General features: G+C 40.5%; 1 long non-coding RNA gene across 1 annotated transcript; it reads right to left on the bottom strand.

Moving 5' to 3' along the window:
• Window positions 1–3913: 3913 nt before the first annotated feature.
• LOC141739582 (uncharacterized) lies at window positions 3914–19692 on the bottom strand. The gene is made up of 5 exons (XR_012585744.1): window positions 19467–19692; window positions 15902–16044; window positions 13872–13934; window positions 7934–8045; window positions 3914–5397 (listed from the first exon to the last, which is right to left on the bottom strand). It is a non-coding gene; the product is annotated as an uncharacterized LOC141739582 (long non-coding RNA).
• Between the last annotated feature and the right edge of the window lie 252 nt (window positions 19693–19944).

The following is a 19944-nucleotide window of genomic DNA, read 5'->3' as shown; positions in this document are numbered from 1 at the left end:
ACGGCTTCTTTTCGGAGTAAAATTAAAAATAAGTCTGTCCCGAGTCAAATAGCAACTAGGCCTCGAATTAGCAACTAGGCCTGGAATTGTGTGATTTGTGATTTAATTAAGTCCCTTTCTGTACACCAGGCAGCACGGAGCACCCCTGGCCCTCGTGGCAGGGGATTCTCTAAATCCTGAAGTTGAAGGATGATTTGTTCTTCTAGAGGGTGGGAACTTTCGTGGTTTCCACAGGCACACCCAGTGTTTTGTGAACAACCACAGGCAAAGGATATTGAAGCAAAAGTTACAAATCTGTTTCAGTTATTACCTCGTCGTATTCATTCCCTCTGTTTCACAGCTCTCTGGGAAGTCATCCTTCCCCCCGAAACTTTTCAGGTGGTGGGAAGCATCTTTGTAAAATGCCATGTTAGAGGAGAACGTGGAGCCCGAGGCTCTCATGCTTGCCTTGGCTAAAACCTTTCCAATCTTCATCCTCAAAATATTTGTCCCCTCATCTCAGAGACAGAAAAAGGCTGGGGTTTACTTGGTGTTTCTCGTGCAGAGGTAGAGTTGTGTGGTGCACGAGCTGAGAAGGAGGGAGGCCTGAGGGAGGAGAAATAGGGGATTGTTTGCAGGTACTGCTCATCAGCTGCATTTTTGTCTTGGAAGTGAGACTCTGGCCCTCAAATATAAAACCTAGACTACCTGTTTTTACATTACTTCACTTCTGAAATAGGAGGAAACGTTTGGTGAAGTATTAGGTCTGCTGCAAACTGGCACACTCGGCAAAAGCAAGCAGTTCTTCACGTTCTGCAACACAAAAATGGCAAAAGCAAAAGTAGCAGTTTCCATTGTAACAGCCAGTCACTGATGCGGCCTATAAGCAATGCATTACATTTGTCTTTATTTCTTAAAAGTGTAGCTTAATATTGATATTTTTGAAAGGTTAAATGTAAATCAGAAAACATACAGAATGTACAGCGTTGCCTTGGGAACCTTTACTTACTTTTTTTTTTTCCATTTGTGAAATTTTATGATGGGAACTCTGCAAAGTTAAGGTAGCATTAACCCAGTCTTTGGGTATATATAATACAAAATGCTTGAACTTCTGGGACAGCAGCTATTTCTATGGATACAGTATGTTGAACAGACATGGAACAAAGAAAACCAAAACAGTTGGTTCTCTGCTGTCAAGGAAACAAGCTGCTCTTTCTGCTTAAATATCTCTTACCAAAAGTAGGAGGAAAAAAACCTCCAAAACTCGAGTTCGCACTTAAAAAGAAGAAATCTGACTTACAGGCATCAGAATGAATGTATTTCCAAATATTTCAGTAAGTGATATTGTTATGTCTGATATAGGTAAATTAACATATCTCCCTGAAAGCCCCTAAGGTTAAGATTATTCTTAAAGATAAATATTAAATCATTTTTTGAGAACGGTAGGAGTCCAGAAGGAAAGTGAGAAAACATTCTCCAGTGTTCTGGGTTTTGTGCTGCATGCAGATTACTTATTTAGATTAAATTCTGCTGTTTGTTCTTCTATAATTCAAATTCCTTTTTTTTTAGCCCCTACCCAAGCCATTAGGAGCTCTGTGTTTTAAAATAACAAAAGCTAAACCTCATATTTGGTGAAAACCAGAAAATTTTAATGGTTTTTTTTTTTTTTTTTCAGAAATAGTAAAAAAGGTGTACTGAATAGAATTATTTCATCTGATAAAAAGGATAAGTGAAGATGCACGTGTGTGTTCTATATGACACTTCCAACGTACAAATGACATGGTAGACAGCAGCTACTCAGAACCATGGTTAAGGTTATGTGAAAGAAGGGGGCTATAGGAAAAAATGAAATGACTCATAACATTTTTAAAATCATGGAGTTCCCTCCTGGTTCTGGTTGGAATACACCAGAGACACATACCACATAAACTTGTGGTGTTTCTAGAGTATAAGTAGACCCAAAATGCCCAGCTAGCTTTGAAACAAGCTCAGAGATATGAATCCTTGCCTCTTCACAGCAACATTTCTAATCTGAATCAGGGAGCACAAATGAGGTTGAAGGCCTCATTGAGGCCTGTTGAGTTAAAGTTGGCTTTGTTTATGGGCCCTGTAGGCTTTATCGGCCAGGTTTTGTAACACCTCTGGTGGGCTTACATGTATGATGGCTGGATAATGAGTGTCCTCCCAGCAATGGGTACCCTCCATGTGCACGTTCTTAGCCCCCGGTAATGGAAAGGTATGCAAATTCAGTACTTTACCCTTCTGTGAACAAGAACTGAAGTCAACCATATCACTGTACTCTTCCTGAGGGCTAGGAGCCACAAAGGAACAGAGGGTGTGTAAAACAATCTTGTGTCTGGAGATAACTCTGCCTTGGTGGGAACTTACAGAGAAATTCAGAGCATTTGGCCCATCACATACAAGTGGTTAAGGTTGATTTTTGAAGAGAATTGCCATGAAACTCCCTGCGCCTTATCACAAGTGGCCAGCAGTAAGTCCTTTGCCTTGGTATTCTTGCTTGCTATATTAGCTTTGTTTGTCTTGTAGGCTAGAATTAGTTTTTAGAGCTTTTTTCTTGAGTACAGGTTGTGAAACAATTTAAAGACACATCCCTTAAGAAACAAGAAACTGATAGATTCAAAAGGCATACTCTGAAATGTCGTTAAAGATGCTACATACAACCCCACTAAAATAAGAGTTACTACTGAAGACCTAGTACTCATCCATAATTAACTTCACAGTGTCTTCTTCACAAGTGCATGGATTATAAAATTCTGCATAGTAACCTTCTTATCTTTGAATTTCCTGGCTTTTCTTACTTTGTTTAGACACTATTGTAGCAGAAAAGAGGAGTGGGTTTGGGGAGAGAGGGCTAGTTTGTACACTTCTGAATATTTGAGCTGTGTTTAATCATTCTCATGTGTGAAATCCTTTATTAAAAAAAATCAGTTTATCTGATACTTACTGCTCTTTAGTACAGCACAGCTTGGTAGCACTAGGTACGTCTTGTTGAAAGTATGTCCATAAATATGTCCCTTGCAGCACAGAACAGCTTGTTAACTTGGCAATCCTCAGCAATTTGCTTTGAAAAGTTTGCCTCAGTTTTGATAGTCCAAATGTAGGGCAAAAACTCAGAGTAACTTTTTAGCTAATTTTACCAATTGACACTTTCCTCCCGGTTTTAACTGCCTGCTTGCTAGAACACGGACTGCAGCGCTTCTTTCTCGTCATTCAGTAATTTATTTTTGCAAGGTCTTTTCATTTGTAATGGGCTGGGACTGCTGATTTTCTGTTTTCCTAATGTACAATCTAAAAGAAAGAGTCCGTTATCTTGAGGAAATACTATTCTATTATCTTAACCATATATAAACCCCGTGCCACTGTTATATAGGGGATGGTATTATCATGAATTTGAGTGTTTTCAATCTAAAGAGAACTACAGAAGTGGGAAAATGCTATCTGTCCCTATGTCACGGGTAGAATAAATGGGGCACAGAGAGGACAAGTAACTTGACCAGTGCCCAAAGGCTGCAAAGGATCAGCAGCCTTGAGAAAAAAATAGATTTTTGCATGCCTGGTGCTGTAAAAAATTTCTACACTCCTTTTTTGCTTTAGTGACACTTTCAGCTAGCTTTGTTGGATATCGTTTTTAATGGGAGAATGGAAGTAAGATGCCTGCATTATTTCTATACCAAATACATTAGGTTGGCCTATGGGAGAAACCCTGAAGTGAAAACTTTTGAGTCTATGTTCTAATTTAACCACATGAGGACCATGATCGAGATACTTCAAAGTGGGTTACGATGGTTAACTAAGTGAAAGATAATATCCCTTTGCCATTATTGTCTAGTAGGTCTCATTACTCCTCTGGGCATGCTCCTTAGAATAAATTAAAAGGATCCACTGAGAACCATTTTGCTTTGGGTTTTTTTTTAATGATTGCCAAAAGCCATTTGCTAGAATAGTACAGAATGTTTACAGATGCCTTAGGAAGAAAACAGCAGAATGTGGAACTAATTGTGTTTATTCAAGATAATTATGAAACACAAATGACCATTACTTACAACAAGTCCCCTGACAGCTAGAGTTTGACTCATGGGGCCAGGATCAAACTCAGTAAAGAAAGGCGTTAATGTTAAGTTATAATGTCCATATGGACACGACATATCAGCACTAGCTATTGCAGCTATTGCTTGCCCCTCAGTGCTCTTGTACCCAACCAGTGTTCAGTACAGAAGAACCACAGCTGCTAACTTTGAAGAGGAAAGGCAGGTGGAAATGAGGAGTACTTCGGAAGGAAGATCCTACTGGGTGAGAAGCTCTGAGAAATGCAGCCACAGACTTTTCTGGCAGTTAGAGTAGAAGTTCTGTTGCAGGAAAATGAACAAGCTTTGCTGCACCAGTGGTGGGCATTTAATCTCATCAGTCAATGAGATGCATAAAACAAATCTAAAGACATGACTATTAATTCCACCGTAAGGAACAATGCTATACACAGAGCTCGTGTTCATCCAAAAATGGTTTGTCAAGCCATGCCTACGTATCCATGTAATACTGGTATGCATACTTTATTCTTGAATAACAGGACAAGAGGAATCCAGTGCAGTGCAGTGTTGGAAATGCATAACGGTATATAGAGAAGAAAAATAGCGAAAAATTTTGTAGTGAAAAAATTTAAGTAAATTGAATGCCAGATTAAGGGACCTAGACATAATCTGATTTCCTGGTTTCTTATGGGGCACTGAAGTGTATTTTTTTTAATTGATCGGGGAGGTTTTCTCTAATAAAACGTAAATGGGTCAATACTGTTGTTACAGTTTCATTTCATTCTTGCTGTTGCTGTAGTTGAATTGTTTTTCTTTGGACAAAAAAAGTGGGTACTTAGACTACCAAAAAATGTATTAACATGTGGTTCTCATACAGAGAGGTCATTTATAACCTTAACAGTGTGAAAAGATGATGCAGGCTGTACTGCTTTTGTTGATTTCATTTTCTGGCGACACACATACACAAAATCCCAAACTTAGCAATGTCCAAAGGAAAAACCAGGAAGTTCTTTATTGACTTTGGATCTTGCTTGCCCATATGGCTGAGGACACACCTTGGTGAATTTCTGGCCCTTAAATCACTGAGAGTTTTGGTTCATGATCACTTAACATACCGTGCATGTAACTTATGTTGAAAGTTATAAATCAGCATTCAGTGTAGATTTCAAAATTCCAGGAAAAGGGATGAGTGTTAGAACTGGCAAACTAATACAGAATTGTTGATGAGGGTTGAAACCCACCAGCAAATACATTGTGACTGAAAAATGTTGGCAGTTCAAGGGGACCAGAAATAGTCTCAGCAGACAGACTGGATCTTAGCAGTCTGGGTCCCTGTTCACAAGCTCCCGTGCTTCAGTCTTGGTGCTTTTTCCTGGGAAGAGAAAACCTCCACTTAGCTCAGCGTTTAATATGGCCAGAAGAAATTGGACCAAGATCTCAAATTAATTCTCAAAAATTTTACAGATGGTTTATCACACCTCCTGTCGTTGTTCCATTTATGAGGTAAGTAATAGTAAATTCACTCATATCCCGTAATGAGCCCGTCATTGTTTTTCCTTGCCCTTTTCCTTACTCTCTTCTCAAGGTACTGCCAAGACCGCAGGCTGTTGCCAGTACCCCCAGGTATGTGCTGATGCTGGGCAGGAGTGACCCACCGTGGGCAGGAGTCACTTCCCTGGGGGAGGAAAAGAATTTTGAAGGAAAACAAAAGAATGGTGTCAACCAAGACCTTGCCCACCCTGGGGAGCAGACACAGGCACTATTCAGTTGTTCTGGGGCATGGTTGTGAGAAAGTGGCAGGAGAGCTGGGTCCAGCAGCAAGGTCCAGGTGCTGCCGGTGTCCGGGGAAGTGCCTTGGCAGGGTTCCCTCCACCTTCCACTGGGCTCATGGCAGAACCAGAGACTTCTCTATGGAGAGTGAACGAGCAAAGAGGGTCGTTCCAGGTGGACTGAAATGATTTGTGGTGCTGGGCAGAATATGATGACTCCTTTTTAGTTGTTTGGAAGAGGTGGGGAATTAGAAGAATTCTGAAAACATTTACTGTAACATTTGTGCTTCGTTTTTTATTTTTCATATAATGGGTGATATAGTTATAAGAAGGGAAAATGATTTTAAAAGGACTGAAGACCCTCAGAATGAAATTAAACATATAACTGTGTCAAGCCAAAAGCTTCAGCAGGGTTTGAAAAATTTTCTATGTGTTTCCATTTAATAGCTTTAAACAATGTTTTACTTAGACTTAGACCTACTTTTTCTCATTGAATTTTCAGTTCAGCCAGCTCAGACTGGAGGGTCAGTCCCTCCTGGTGACAGCCCTTTTCCCTGCCTGTTACAAAGACCATACTGTGCTGAGTCCACCAGTTTCCCAAAACATATTTTTAGCCAGAAGGAAGACTTACCTCTGCCCTATGGGACATTGTTTTCTTCTACCACTACACTTAATGGTACAGGTTGAAGGGATATGTGAGGGAAAGAAGGGGGAGAAGCAGAAGGCAAATAGCATCTTGGGGCGAGAAGTTTATACTAGTGAAAGCTCCTTGAATCTCTTGCCCAGTGCATCTGGGCAAGGAAAAGAGTGGGAATTAATTGTATGGGAGCTGCAAAATAATAACAACAATGAAAAATGAATAGTAAATTCCTTTTTTTAAAAAAAAAAAAAAAAGTTTGTCAAATTATCCCGAGCAGTTCAACGGGATCTCTTAGCAAAGAAAAACCAAGGCCTGGTGAGCATGACCTCTAAGCCCATGTGTGAGTGGACTGCCTTCTTCAGGGTGGCTGCAAACAGCTTCTAGTGATGCCAGTCAGCTGGGCAGAAGCAGAGAGAAAAGGACCTCCGCCTTCCTTCCCTTCCTTGATGGTCATAGCCCATAAGATTAATGCACCCTGCTCTCCTCTCAAGCCACCAGCTGATCCCCCGCCGAGACGCTGAGGTGAGAGTTCACTGACAAAGCTGGATTAGGTTAAAGATAATAAGAGTATAAACATCCATAGGGAGTTCAGCTCATGTACAAAGTCATAATTACGTAAGTCATTACCATCGTCTGGGTGAAAAGAAATCGCTGCGAGCAGGGGTAGAAAATATTTGCCCAGACAGCCTTAAGAAGCAAGGATGGAAAATATCAGACTTTCTCCGGTGGATGCACCGTGGCTTTAGCTAGGCTATAAAATGTGGATTGTTTGGTTATTCAAGTAGAAACCTGTTAAATGGATAACCTTGTTGCAACAAATTTTAATTCTTTTAGCAGGTCAGTTCTTTCAACAGGTATTGATTCAAGCAGCCGCTGCTATTTTTATCAAATGCGTTTTAGAGGCACAGAAAATGCCACGGAGGATTTAAACCCCCAGTAAGCTGCACAGAGGCAGTGTTTGTAATACACTGCTTGCTGCTTTCACAAGCTGGACAAACCTCATACATTATGGGCCAAATTATGCCCTTGGATGAGTACGCCTGATTCCCACTGCTGTCAATGTGGCTGTCATAGAAATCTGTGGGAGACCAGCTTGGGCATCCAAAGAGGAATCTGGCCTAAAATCTATTGTGCTCATATTCCTTGTTACTTAGATATTTCTCATGTCTGCCTGACTCACTCCCTTTTTTGTCGGGGTAAAATAAGCACATTTAAAGATATTCTTGGAAAAAAAAAAGGACAAAAGTCTTCTAGTGCTACAATGTTTTGTTTGTGTGTGTTACTATAATTAATAGATGATGTTCTTTATCCAAGGTTTCCTTGAAAAGTCACTATATAGATGGGTTTATAGAAATCTACAGTGTTTCTGCAACCTTTTGAGTTCTGGACAGGCCTGGCTGATATCCCCTATAAAGTGAGCAAGGATGGTCATTTCGCCCCAAGTTTTACTCTGCCAATCCTCAGTTGCTCACCAGTGATGCCCTCCCCAAAGAAAATACCTGAAAAGAGCCGTTCAGGAAATACTCTGCTGCCTCCATGACGCAGGAGTACCCCCCCCGTCTTCACTCAGGTGTCCTGTCTGGGAGTAAAGGGTGGTCTGGATGAAGTAATCTGCAAATATAAAACACCAGGAAAAGCCAGTTTTGAGAAGGGTAGCCCCCATGAAACTTCATGAAACTGAATATACCTCGTGCATCCCCCACGGGTACTATTGTGAGGAACCAGGACCTGAGGCCACATGGATGATGGCAGGAAGGGACTAAGGGCCAGCTCCTCTGGAGGTGTTCCCACTGGCCCCTCTCAACATCTCCTGGTGTCCTGGCCACCTCTGTGAGCTGGATACCAGGTTCAAGATTTACTTCTCTTTGCACGGTTGCTTTGAATTTATTTTATTCTAGGCAGCTAGTTGGAGTGGTAAATTTATACATGCATTCAGCATTGTCATAGTCATATCTTGCCTGAGGGCATATTGATCCTTGTTACCATATTGACTTGATGCTTTTACATCTGCCAGCAATAGGTCTACACATTTTTTTTCTACAAAGATTGCACATTTTCCTTCCCCTGCCCCAAATCTCCTTCCACACAGTCTCCTTTTATTAAGGTAAAACACTTTTTTTTTTTTTTTTTTTTTTTTAGTGCGGTGCCTGTGTTTGCTCAGGTAAAGGTTGTGCAACGATTTCTGACTCTATTGAAAAGGAAGGGTAAAGCACACAGAAATTAATTAGCAACACAGCTTCCTTTCTAAATTACAAATACACAGAAAGCATGTTTTGTATTTGCTTTCCAGACTGCAAGAAACAAAACAAAGGGGAAGTTACCTGTCCATTTATAATTAAATCACTGAAGAACAGGGGAGCAGCAGCAAGTTGGTCCTTGGTGACTGATACGCTTTCAGCAGGAGAATTGCCACCACAGGCAATTTCTTATTTTCACTCAGGTTCTCCATACAATTTCAACTGTAAAGGTCAGTAACTAAAAACAGATGCTAAAGTGGGTCCAAAATAGTTTTTGCTTAACTTTTAGCATTTACTTAACTGATTACTAGTTACAAATCTGACACACAGCAGAGATAACAGTGCTCTCAAGGAGATTAAAGGATTAGTCACTCACTAGTTTAATCAGATTAATCAGAGATTTTGAACACAATATATAATTCTATCCACAGAGGGGATACATGATAGCCACATGCTAGCCTAATTTGAGAAGGGATACTTGGGATGGACAGACCCAGACAAAAGAAGGCAGAAAAAATTGCTAGTTATCACAAGGATTTTTCTATGTACTGCTCTTGTAATACCACTTAGAGACCTTATATTTTTCTATTGGAATTACAAATTCACAAAATGTAAGACCAACATCAGCTAGTAGCCTATGCAAAACTGTAAGGTGACTAACATAATGTCCTGCTATAAGCTCGTGATATTGGTATATATTAAACATACGTATGTGGTTTTCCCTATTTAATTTCATATTTGAAAACTAGTTTTTAATTTGTGGGGAGAAATTCCTTTCTTTTTCGTTTGATGCCACAGCATCCAGGATCTGAAACATAAAATGTGGGGAAGGATCCTGTAAAATATTAAAAGCTTTATGACAAAATTGGAAGATGCTATTTGATGCAGTAAGTTATTCCAAAGTAGAAAAAAAAAAGATTTGCTGTCATCTGTGAGAGCTGCCAAAGCTAGAATTTAAACCTGGTGTTACCTGCGGAGAAATGTAGTATTTTTTAAGAAAACGTGAGTTTCTCTTCCACGCGATTTGAATAAAGGGCAAAGTGGGGCAGAATCTCAGCATATTGAAACTGAGGTTTTCCTGTAGTAGACGTTACTTAACAACTGTAGTATTTCTACCAACAATTAATAAAGAGAAATCATAGATGACGTTGATATGAGGCCTGTTTTTACATGTAAGAAAAAGAGCAAGGAAAAATCAACGTAACTAATGCTATCTTAATCTATCAGCCTCTTCTTAACAAAACCCCAGAACATTCTCTTCTTTCTTAATGCATTTTTTTCATTTTCCTGTTTGTTTTTTTTTTCATTTCTGGGATTGTGACCCTAACAAGTTTCCTTAGCATTTTGGAAGGTGTCGGTCTCGTGTCTGAATCATATCTCCCTGACATCCAGTCTTCAGAAAAGAAGAACTTTTAAGAAAGAAACAAACAAATTAATCTCCATGTGCTGCGGGAAAGACACTGTAGTTGGAAGTAGGCCAGGTTTTCACTCTGAAGGATGCTCTGTGCTTGGCAAAGCTCAGAAATGTGTGTCTGCAATGCTGCTTCTGCTAAGATTTTAAGATTTAATAATTACAGCTCTTTAAAGGAGGAACTGCCGTTTAGTGGGAACATAGCGGCTAACGAGGAAAAACCGTGTTAACAGCAATTAAGTGTTTGTTATGCGGAAACTGCAAAAAGAAAACTGAAATCTTGGCGAGGAACGCTCAAACTGTGCAATCGGGCAGCCTGTGCCCAGGGTCATGCCCACGGTATGTGGATTAAATGAGTGGAGGTGAGCCTCGCTATGCGCAGGCTGCCGATGCTTCCCTCTCCCTCGGCAAAAGAGTGACTGGAGGATTGCCCTTTGCCGAGAGGATTCAACAAACCTATTTGCAGCGGTCCACCCCTACGCTCAGGCATTTGCCATCGTCTCTCCGGCGGCTGCCCCGCTCCCTCTCCCAGCCGGCCCCGGCCCCAGCGCGGCTCCCCGTGGCCGGCTCCCCTTCCAACCGGCCCTGGCAGCCGGATTTCAGCCACGCAACCCGTGGCAACCACCATCCCATCACTGCTTTCCGGCAGGAGAAACACAGGCACAAACACAAAGCTGCCTTTCGGAAAAACAGCCACCGCGCGCTCAGGCTTTGCTTTGAAGAAAGAACGTGCTGAATTAAAAAATGTGCCAAGAACAACCGGAATGGCATCGCTTTATTTTCATAAAGAAGTCTCTCCTAATTGCACACTAACTGTCTTTTTTTCGCGGACAAACTTGTTTTCCACCTAACGCTGACAGTCGCGGGAGCCTGAGTGTATGTGTGTGCCGGGGAGCGGGGGGGCTGCTTTGTGGCAGTGTCTGTACGTCTCGTGCCTGCGCTGATGGAATTATTGTTTATTTTTTTAATTTTCAGAGGTAGGTTGATGACAGCTGAAGAAGACTGTATTTGCCGAAGAGCAGCATGATGGTAGAGAGGAGCAGAGCTCCTGAGGGAGATCTAATGGTGCCTCTCCTTCCTGCACAGAGATAAAGACTTATAATAAGCGTGTATGTTCACCATCTGGCTCTGTGCATGTGGTCCTTATGGAGGCGAAAGCAGCACAATCTGTAAATGATCAGGAGCCATCGCACTCTCTCCAGAGAATCCACGATGCAATCAAGGTGACAGATGGCATGGCCGCTGCTGTGGCCTCATGGAGAAGATCAAAATCACCTTCAATAAACTCTGACTGAAATGGGCATGAGCACCTCAAAAAAGTCAGTTTGTCAGTCAAACTGCGACAGCAAGCTGCATTGGGGAAACATAGCGGCCAGCTCTCTGTTTTCAATCGTTTCCGTCTGACTGAGCCTGAACTATGATCTTTCTCAAATTGTCCTTTCTGTTTAGCTGAAGCAGGCCAGCAAATTGCCAGATTCATAGCTTTATTGAAGGAAATTGAAAACATGATGTCCTCAATTCAAGGGACAAACAGCTGGCAGGTGCTTGGACACCCAAGCACATAAAATGGACCCCTAGTCTTTTGGACAAGTTTGTCCAACTTTGGTCAGAATAAATATAGATATATAATAAAATAGATATAATAAAATTCCAATTTAGGCAGGGTTTATCAGGCATTAGCTGTCAGAGATTATATGGCTGCAAATGAACCTTGCGCTATGTATTAAATGCTGGGTTTTCCCATTTACGCTAAAAATGCCACAGCTACCACTAATTAGAGTGATTTTTGTTTCCCCATTTTTGGCCAAATATCTTAGTACAGCCTTTTTGCCACGGTTGCTTATCACGTATCGGCATTAAGGGCCCGATCTTGCAAGGTTCCCAACACCCCCGAGCAGGTGGCTCCGCACCTTACGGGATCCGCCTGACCCTCCTGCAGCACTTGTCTGCTCCCAGCCCATCCGGCCCCTCCGCCTCTGCCCACACCACCAGCAGCCCCAGACGCCGAATTCCCACCCTCGCACAGGCAGGGAGGTATCTGCCAGGCGTTTTCTGTTATTTGTGCAACTTACACGAGCACTTAAGGACTAGGTGAGCTTCCCTGAATGCGGCGGTGAAGAAATATATCCTTTTTTTTTTCTTTCTAATTCTTTCTACTTTTTATACTTATTTTTTACTATGTCCTTGGCTTGATCAACTCCTTTTATTAAGGGAAGCAAAAGTAATGCGCCTGTCACTGTTTTCAAATTTGCACATGAGGGCTTCCAGCCTGAAAGCCCTATCGCCAGGCTGAAGCAAGACAGACACGCTGCGAGGTGACAGAGGAAGAGCAGGGCAGCCTTCCTCCTGCCCGCGGGATCCTGCCCTGAGATCTTCCCGGGGCCCACCATGGGTCTGCTTCAGTACAAGAAGTGGATCGACGGCTGCGTCCCCGCTCCGTGTGGCAGATGGTCACTGTCTTTCTCAGTTTGCTTGCTTGCATGTTTGGTTTTCTACCACCACATTTTGAAACATCCCTGTCGCCCTTAGCCTTTCCAACTACTCATTTTTAGCTTCGTTACTCGTGAAATATTCTAGAAAGTCCTTTGGCCTGGTTCAAAGTCTGTTAATGGCAGCGAGTCTTTTCATCAACTTCACTGGGTTTGAATAAGTCCTTGGCACGCACTTCACTGTACAACAGAGCGTTGTCAAAGGCAATTTTTTTTTAATTTTATTTTATTTTTCGGTTGGGTGTGGAGTATGGATAACATTCCTGTTCCATCTGACCGATTTTGCACATATAGCTGACCATCCTGGATTGTACGTTTTATGTCTGCAAAATAAATAAATAGGTTGCCTTTCTACTAGCTACACCTGTTCCTCTCTCCCAATGTGACTTTTTGCATGCATGGGAGAAGAGCTATGCTGCCTCTCACCAGTACACAGACACCAAGACACTGGGACAGAAATGGCCCAGCATAAGGCCATCATTTTCACCGGGCAGAATGGTATTTTGCTAGTCCTGCGCTCTGAGAGTTAGATAAAAAGTCAGTGGCAAATCCTTGATCTGACAAACAAAGACGCGCGGCAAGGAGAACGAGGAGGGAGTTTTTGAGCTAAACTCCTCTGGGTTTCTGTCCTGTCTATCAAAAAGTTTGATTCGGGATTACAAGGTCTTGCACTGCTTTTTACAGTAGTGTTGTTCCAGGGAGCCCAGCAGACCAGGTATATGAGCCATTTCTCCCAGAGTGGAACCTTTTAACCTTTTCACAGTTGACTGTGCTGTTGGTGGCCAGTTCATCCTCAGGGAAACACCTGAATACTGCATGGACATTTCCTATGGTGCAGTTTCCAAAATGGACCTAATGTAACAGTGTAAAATATTCATGTACATTCAATAATATTATAAGCTTGAGGTTCTTGTGTGGACCTTGTCAAAACATCTGAATATCTGACATCTTTATTATCGCAACCAACCTGTGTGGTGAGACACTAAGGCATTGGGACGCTAAGATTTTGAAACAAAAGTATTTTGAAAAATTAATGCATTTGCCACGAGCAACAATGAATTGGCTTTCTCTCTAAGTTGTAGCTAAACCGTGGTAGTTTTCTATCTTTGGACTATCTATCTCCCCACTCCTATTTTATTTGCTGTTTGTTTCCCACACTGGTCACAAAGGGAGTAGCAGGGAAGTCTGCTTTACTCCTTTGGTAAAGAAAGAAAAGTCCAGGCCAGGTAATTTGGTTGACAAGCCTCAGCCTACAGCGACGCAATGGAGAGCCCTCGGTACAGACTCTATTTCCCCCTACCTTGATCTTCAGAGGGTCCCTGCAAGGTCTCTGTCTTCTGTTGGAGGAGTTCCTGTGGGGTTCCTGTGAGGGAAGATGAAGGTGAAATCACCTTCCCAGACTGTTTTGAGTATAATGAATGGTTTTACTTCTCATTTAGTAGGTGACATAATGTGTGTCACATAATGCACGGCAAATTTCAATAAATATCTGCATTAGATCAAGGGAAAAAAAGGCAAGCCTGACCGAAATTTGCTACTGCGTGGCTGAGAAATCTGGAGGTCTTTGCCCAACGGAGGGAAGTTTCACTTAATGCATAGAAATTTGATGTCATATATTATCAGAAGGAAAAAAGGATAGGTTTGTAGATAATTGAATGAAGTGAAGGGAAATTTAGGGCAAGAAATGCTTTTGTCCTTGAATGTTCTTTTATCATATTCCAAATAGGGACTCCGTGTCATGGACCTGTGAATACAAAGACTGCTTTTAAATCTCTGCTTCTTGCATGACTGACACTTACAATTCAGTAACATCTTTCAAGACATCCTTTGTGCACATTTATTTCAAAATAATGTATTGGACCTGTAAAATCTTATTAGAGTATTTTTGCTGCAATTACAGTCCCATATTATGTGATCAACATTTAAGTTGATTGTCCCTTGTTTTAATATGACCTTATACCATGACAGCATAAATACAATGTCAGTCACTCTCTGAAATTAAACAGCTTTTATATCATTTACTGCGGGTATTTTGTTACATATTGATGGAGGAGATAGCTGATTGAAAGAGGAAAATGTTTTGTTTTCTGGAAGAAAAATACAGAATTTGGAGCCTAGCAACGTTGCCTGGGGAACGTTTAATAATATTGCCATGCCTGCCACATACCAGGGAAATGAACTTCCCAGCTATGCCTAGAAAACCAGGATCACTCCTTACCCTCCTTTTGTTTGCTTGCTTGCTTTATTTCTTTGACCCTCGTTCTAGTTAGAAAAACATATTGCTTCAATCTTTTTTAGAAATCATTTAAAATGGAAGGAAATGAAGAGAAGGGGAATATCAGCACAGAGCAACCCACTCTCAGGAGTGGAGTCTCAGTTCAGGGCAATTTCCATTCCAGTTCCCTGGACAGCTTTATGGGGAAATGGGATGTTCTACTTCCATGGTTATCACTGCGGCAAAGGCAATGAAATACCCCCTTAAGAGGAGGTCAGCAGAGTCCAGTACCAAGAGCAGGAGGTTTCAATGGAGAAGAGAAGGTGATAAAATTGAAATAAAGGTTTGATTTCAAACATCAATGCCAGTGCTTCATACATATGTCTTTCATCTACTGAAAGTACCTCATAGAGGGGAAAAAAATCATTCATAAACACAGCAGATATCTTGTCCGTGTGAACTAACGTGAATTTCTCACAGTACTCTGATCAGCTGTCACCAGAAAGAGGGAATGGCTATCATGATGTTCCACTGCGAATTTTTCTTTTTAAACATTTTAAATTTCTGGGACATTTTACGTAGTCTGAATGGTGGATATGCTGGGATCAGCAGTATGAACTGGAACGTAGAGGAAATCAATCTAGTATGGACTGGCCATTTGGAAGTATTTGGATGTGTGGGATTAAGATTGCAAAAGTTGATATGGGCAAAAAGGGGATGTTTTGCATTCAATTTTTTCTTTTTTGCATGTGGACACAGAATTAGTATCACAATAGGTAGACGGGAATATTTATGGATGGTATCAAATAGCTACAAAACCTATAACCTGATTTGGAAAGGTCCATTTACACAGTGGTCTCAGCCTGATTTCTAATTGTTCCTGAATTGTTATTTGAACATAAAATCCTGTAATTTCTCCTGTGGTAGGAGCAAATTAGTGAACTCAGAATGGTCTATCTAAAATCAGAAACCAGGACCTGAAAATATTCAGTATGACTGTGGTATATTTCATGTTATGAATGTACCACAGAGCCCTCAAACCGCCGGGTACTTGCATTACAATTTTGACAGCAGCTGATACATCTGGGTGGTAGGTAAGGTCTGCTCATACCTACCTGCAGCTCCACCACAGCCAGAAAAATGGAAGTCTGAGAAGAGGAGATGCGTTGCTTTGTATGATAAAAGGTAGTTTCTTTGTCTGGCAAACCACTCCTTTTGTATGCACATCAACCAGATGGCCATTTCAGTTTGTCTCCGGCTGTGAATCAGACAATATGGCAGAATTAAGGGAAAAGCAAAACCTTCCCCTCCACCCCTCCTCTTTGTACATAAAATTAGAAATCAGCAACCTTTAGGGAGATTTAATTTTAATACTTCATTTCTTTGGTAATTTAGTGACTTTTGACTTGCTCAGTCAGCTACCGTGCGACACTCTCTTAAAGGTGTGACAAGCTAAATGCTTAAAAACAATGAGACAGAAAAAAGGGAGAAAGAGATTAGGTAACAAAACAGGTGGGTCATTACAAAAAAAAAAAAAAAAAGGAGAGTGGTGGTAATTTTGGTTCTTTGGTTTGATACAAGCTACATTTTACATGGTGAGATTCCTGATGATGCTACGCAGGCAGTGACTGTGGTTGTTTTTCATGTCACATCAAGAAGCCTGGGGTCTTGTACAAGACAGGATTAAACACAGGAAGTTCTTCTCTGATGGTCTACGTTGGTTTCTCCTACACTGGAGATCCTTCTGTGAATTCTGAGCAGCCACATTGTTACTCTGCAGAATTTGCAGAGAACTTGGAAAACCGACTTGTTTTGAGACCAGGAGGTGAAAGGCAGCTGCCCCACCACAGGCAGCTCACACACCGATGGGGAATGTTACATGCTCGTGTTATCTGAATTTGATGGGTTCAGCTGGACAGGAAGAAAGAAGGTGAGGAAAGAGGGCCAACAGAAATCTCAATAAAACTAAGTCTCCAAAAAAGACTGAAATCTGCAACAGGAGCCCTAAGAACCTTGACTGTTGGACTTCCAGGGCAAAAAGGCCTTATGAGGTTTACAGAGACCTACCGTCCACAGCATGTAGTTACTAACATAATTTTGAGCCTCCTGACACTGTTCATTTGGTTTATTTGGCACAACTATGTGGGATAAAGTTTGACAATAGCTACAAAGTGATACAGAGCCAATATGCCAGAAAAAAACCCCTCTAGTCCTTGGTAGGAGATGGTAGGTCTGTATTAAATTGTATATTTAGCTAGGGTTAATTTTGCACAGATACTGGACCACAAATTTCCCAGCATATACCTAATGATTTTGGTACATCTCTCAACACAAAGTTGTCTCTGAGCACTAGTAACTTTTGCTATAATACAGTGATAGCCACATGCAGTTGTGAAGAGGCGCATTCCTCTTTGAAGCATGTACCCATATTTTAGCAACTGCTAAAATTAAATCCATGGGTTGAGTCCCCAGTTTGCCTGCTGTTTCCACCTACTAGTTACCAAGGTATTAAGAAATACTAAGGTATTTTTCTAAAGTGAGAGTAACATTATATCCTCGCGGCTCATAGATGATCTCCAAGAACCACCATGGAAGTTTATGTAAAATTAAAAGATAGAAGGCGTCCTATGAAATAATAAAACTGGGCGCTCTCAGGATTCTCCCTACAGTTGGCAAGAATTCCTGTTGACTTCTATTAAAAAAGAGTTTCAAATCCTGGTCTAAACCTTTAGTTAGCAAACATTGTAACTGTGTTCAAGTGACACTTAACAGCAAGGGCAATGGAGAAGAGCACTTCCCTGTGCATCCCTTTTTGGCCATTTCTTTGAATTTATGCCAATAGTGACAACAAGCAATTGTATTTTGTGGTTTCCTTCAGGATATATACATTTGGTTTAAGTCTTCTTTTAACAAAAATCACACAGAAATTCATTTATATGTACAAATTTTTGCCAGAAACTATGGGAAGAAAACAGCAGTAAAAAACATTTGGGAACATATAATTTATTAGTGAGTATCGCTCCTCACATGAACAAGGGACTAGGTTGTAAATAACTCAATTTCTAGAGAATTTGGGATGTTTTACACCTTCAATCATTTATCCTAAGGCTCTGGAAACTGGATTTCCTGGGGCTGGCTGCTGTTGTAGTGAAAGTAAACATAACAACAGGCAAAAAAAAAAAAAGAGATATTCTGGAGTTTTGAAGTGATTAGTTGCAATTCTTATGTATTAACTTGTGTTAATAAAATGTTGTGAGGGCCAGCAGACATTTCACTAATGTTTGGTGGGAGATAGCTTTTGCCCCAAAAGTTTAAGGGTCAACTTACCAATGCAAAGAAGGGGTAAGATAGAAGAAAAAATTATAACAATGATTTTACATTAATGAAGGTTTGTTTTTGTACAGAGATATGTGAAATATCTCTGCTAGAACTGGTGTTGAACTCTGGAATGTCAGATATATGCTACCAAATAAATTTTAACCATACAATATCTGCTTCTTAAATCCCTGAGTATAAAGTTGGTACTAAAGTATTCCACATTTTCTGCTAATGAGGCAAAAATTCTGGGAAAAAGTTGCATGAGTTGAGTACTTTTAAAATTAATTTTCGAGGTGGGGAAAGACAAAAGGTAGAAGAAGTGAACATTCAAATATTTTATGAATTTTCTCTCCCTGTCTCAAGACTTGTATTCTGAAAGTTAAGCGCTTACACTAAAGGGGCTTGATTTTCAACAGCATTTGATACCCATTTTCAGCTTTACATTAGATATCTTTTACTTTACAAGCTTAAGTTTTATATGTTATTTACTGTGCCTAGGTCAAATAAAACATCCATTACAACCTGAATTCTGTAAGATTCTGGAAAAATCTGTGAAATTAAAATACCTTGGTGCAAATCTAAGATCTCTAGGGAATAACCAATTCTGATGAGGAGTTTCTTTGTACATCCGTGTTTCTGTCTGTAGAAATGAGACAGTAATATATAATTCTTTTGAAAAGTACCTTGACAACTGAAGTCTTTGAACATAACTACGTAATAACTAGGTTTTGTTATCAGTTAGTGGTGCATTGTTGGTACCAGATGTGTTAGAGAAAGACAGAAGTGATCGTGTGATGTACGATACGGAATAAACTCCCCAAGGGAAATTCCTTCTTTATCCATGACATTTTTACCTAAATGTAGAGGGAAAAAAAAGAATGGTATTCTGAAAAGACACCGATCAAATTGCTTTTTTATCCAAGGAGTGGTAGAATTAACATGCTATCATCTGGTACAAGGTAACTGTTTTACTGGGAGAAAGAATAGATTTGCCAGCATTTTGATAGTCGTGCCATATAAAACTGACACACTGGATCTGGAATGCAAGCACAAGAATCTATATATCCATCTTTATCATAACGATTACAATAAAAGGGAGGAAAACTGTTGGTTTGCTTGATAATTAAAAAAAAACCCTTAATGGGCAGGAAAATTTTAGCAAGGTAGCTGTAAATCTCGGCACAGTTCTCTTATCAGATGATCTATAATCTTACTATAAAGTCACTTCAAACCTATGGAAGAAAATCCCAAAGGTCAACAAAAAAAAGTCATTTTTCTTCTTTGAACTGGCATGCAATTTTTACGTTAAATAAAATTTATACCCCTATATAAACAGATTGCTCAAAATTAATGTCTTCCTACCTTTATCCAGTTATCTTCTCCCGATTTTAAATAATCAGAAGTCATAACTTATGCTATATGAAGACTTGAGTGTTTTATACGTTGTTATCATTCCCGAGCATGGCTTCCACAGAGGTATGTATAGCCTGGAGTGTGCGTGTATATATATCCTCTCTCTAATAAGTGAGCCTCTGGAGACAAAGCCACCTCTTGTGCAGTTCTTAAGTACATGAATAACCTTAAGCACATGACTCATTCTCTTGACTGGGGTATCTCATGCATTTAAAGTTACATATGTGCTAAAGTGCTTTGATGGATCAGGGCCAAAACAAATAGGGACTACAGCACTGTGGGGCTAACGATGCTCTTATTGTAAGACTCATTATCCCTGTTTTTGCATGAATTTTAACAAAGCAAAGGTGTTTTGATTAGTGGGAATTCTTTAAGATTTATTTTAATTTGTTTGATTTCATTCCATTGTGCATGGCCCATTTTTATG

The sequence above is a fragment of the Larus michahellis genome, chromosome 2 (assembly GCF_964199755.1).
Source record: "Larus michahellis chromosome 2, bLarMic1.1, whole genome shotgun sequence".
Taxonomy (NCBI): domain Eukaryota; kingdom Metazoa; phylum Chordata; class Aves; order Charadriiformes; family Laridae; genus Larus; species Larus michahellis.
Note: the sequence above shows the minus strand (reverse complement) of the source record. Positions and strands in the feature narration are given on the sequence as shown.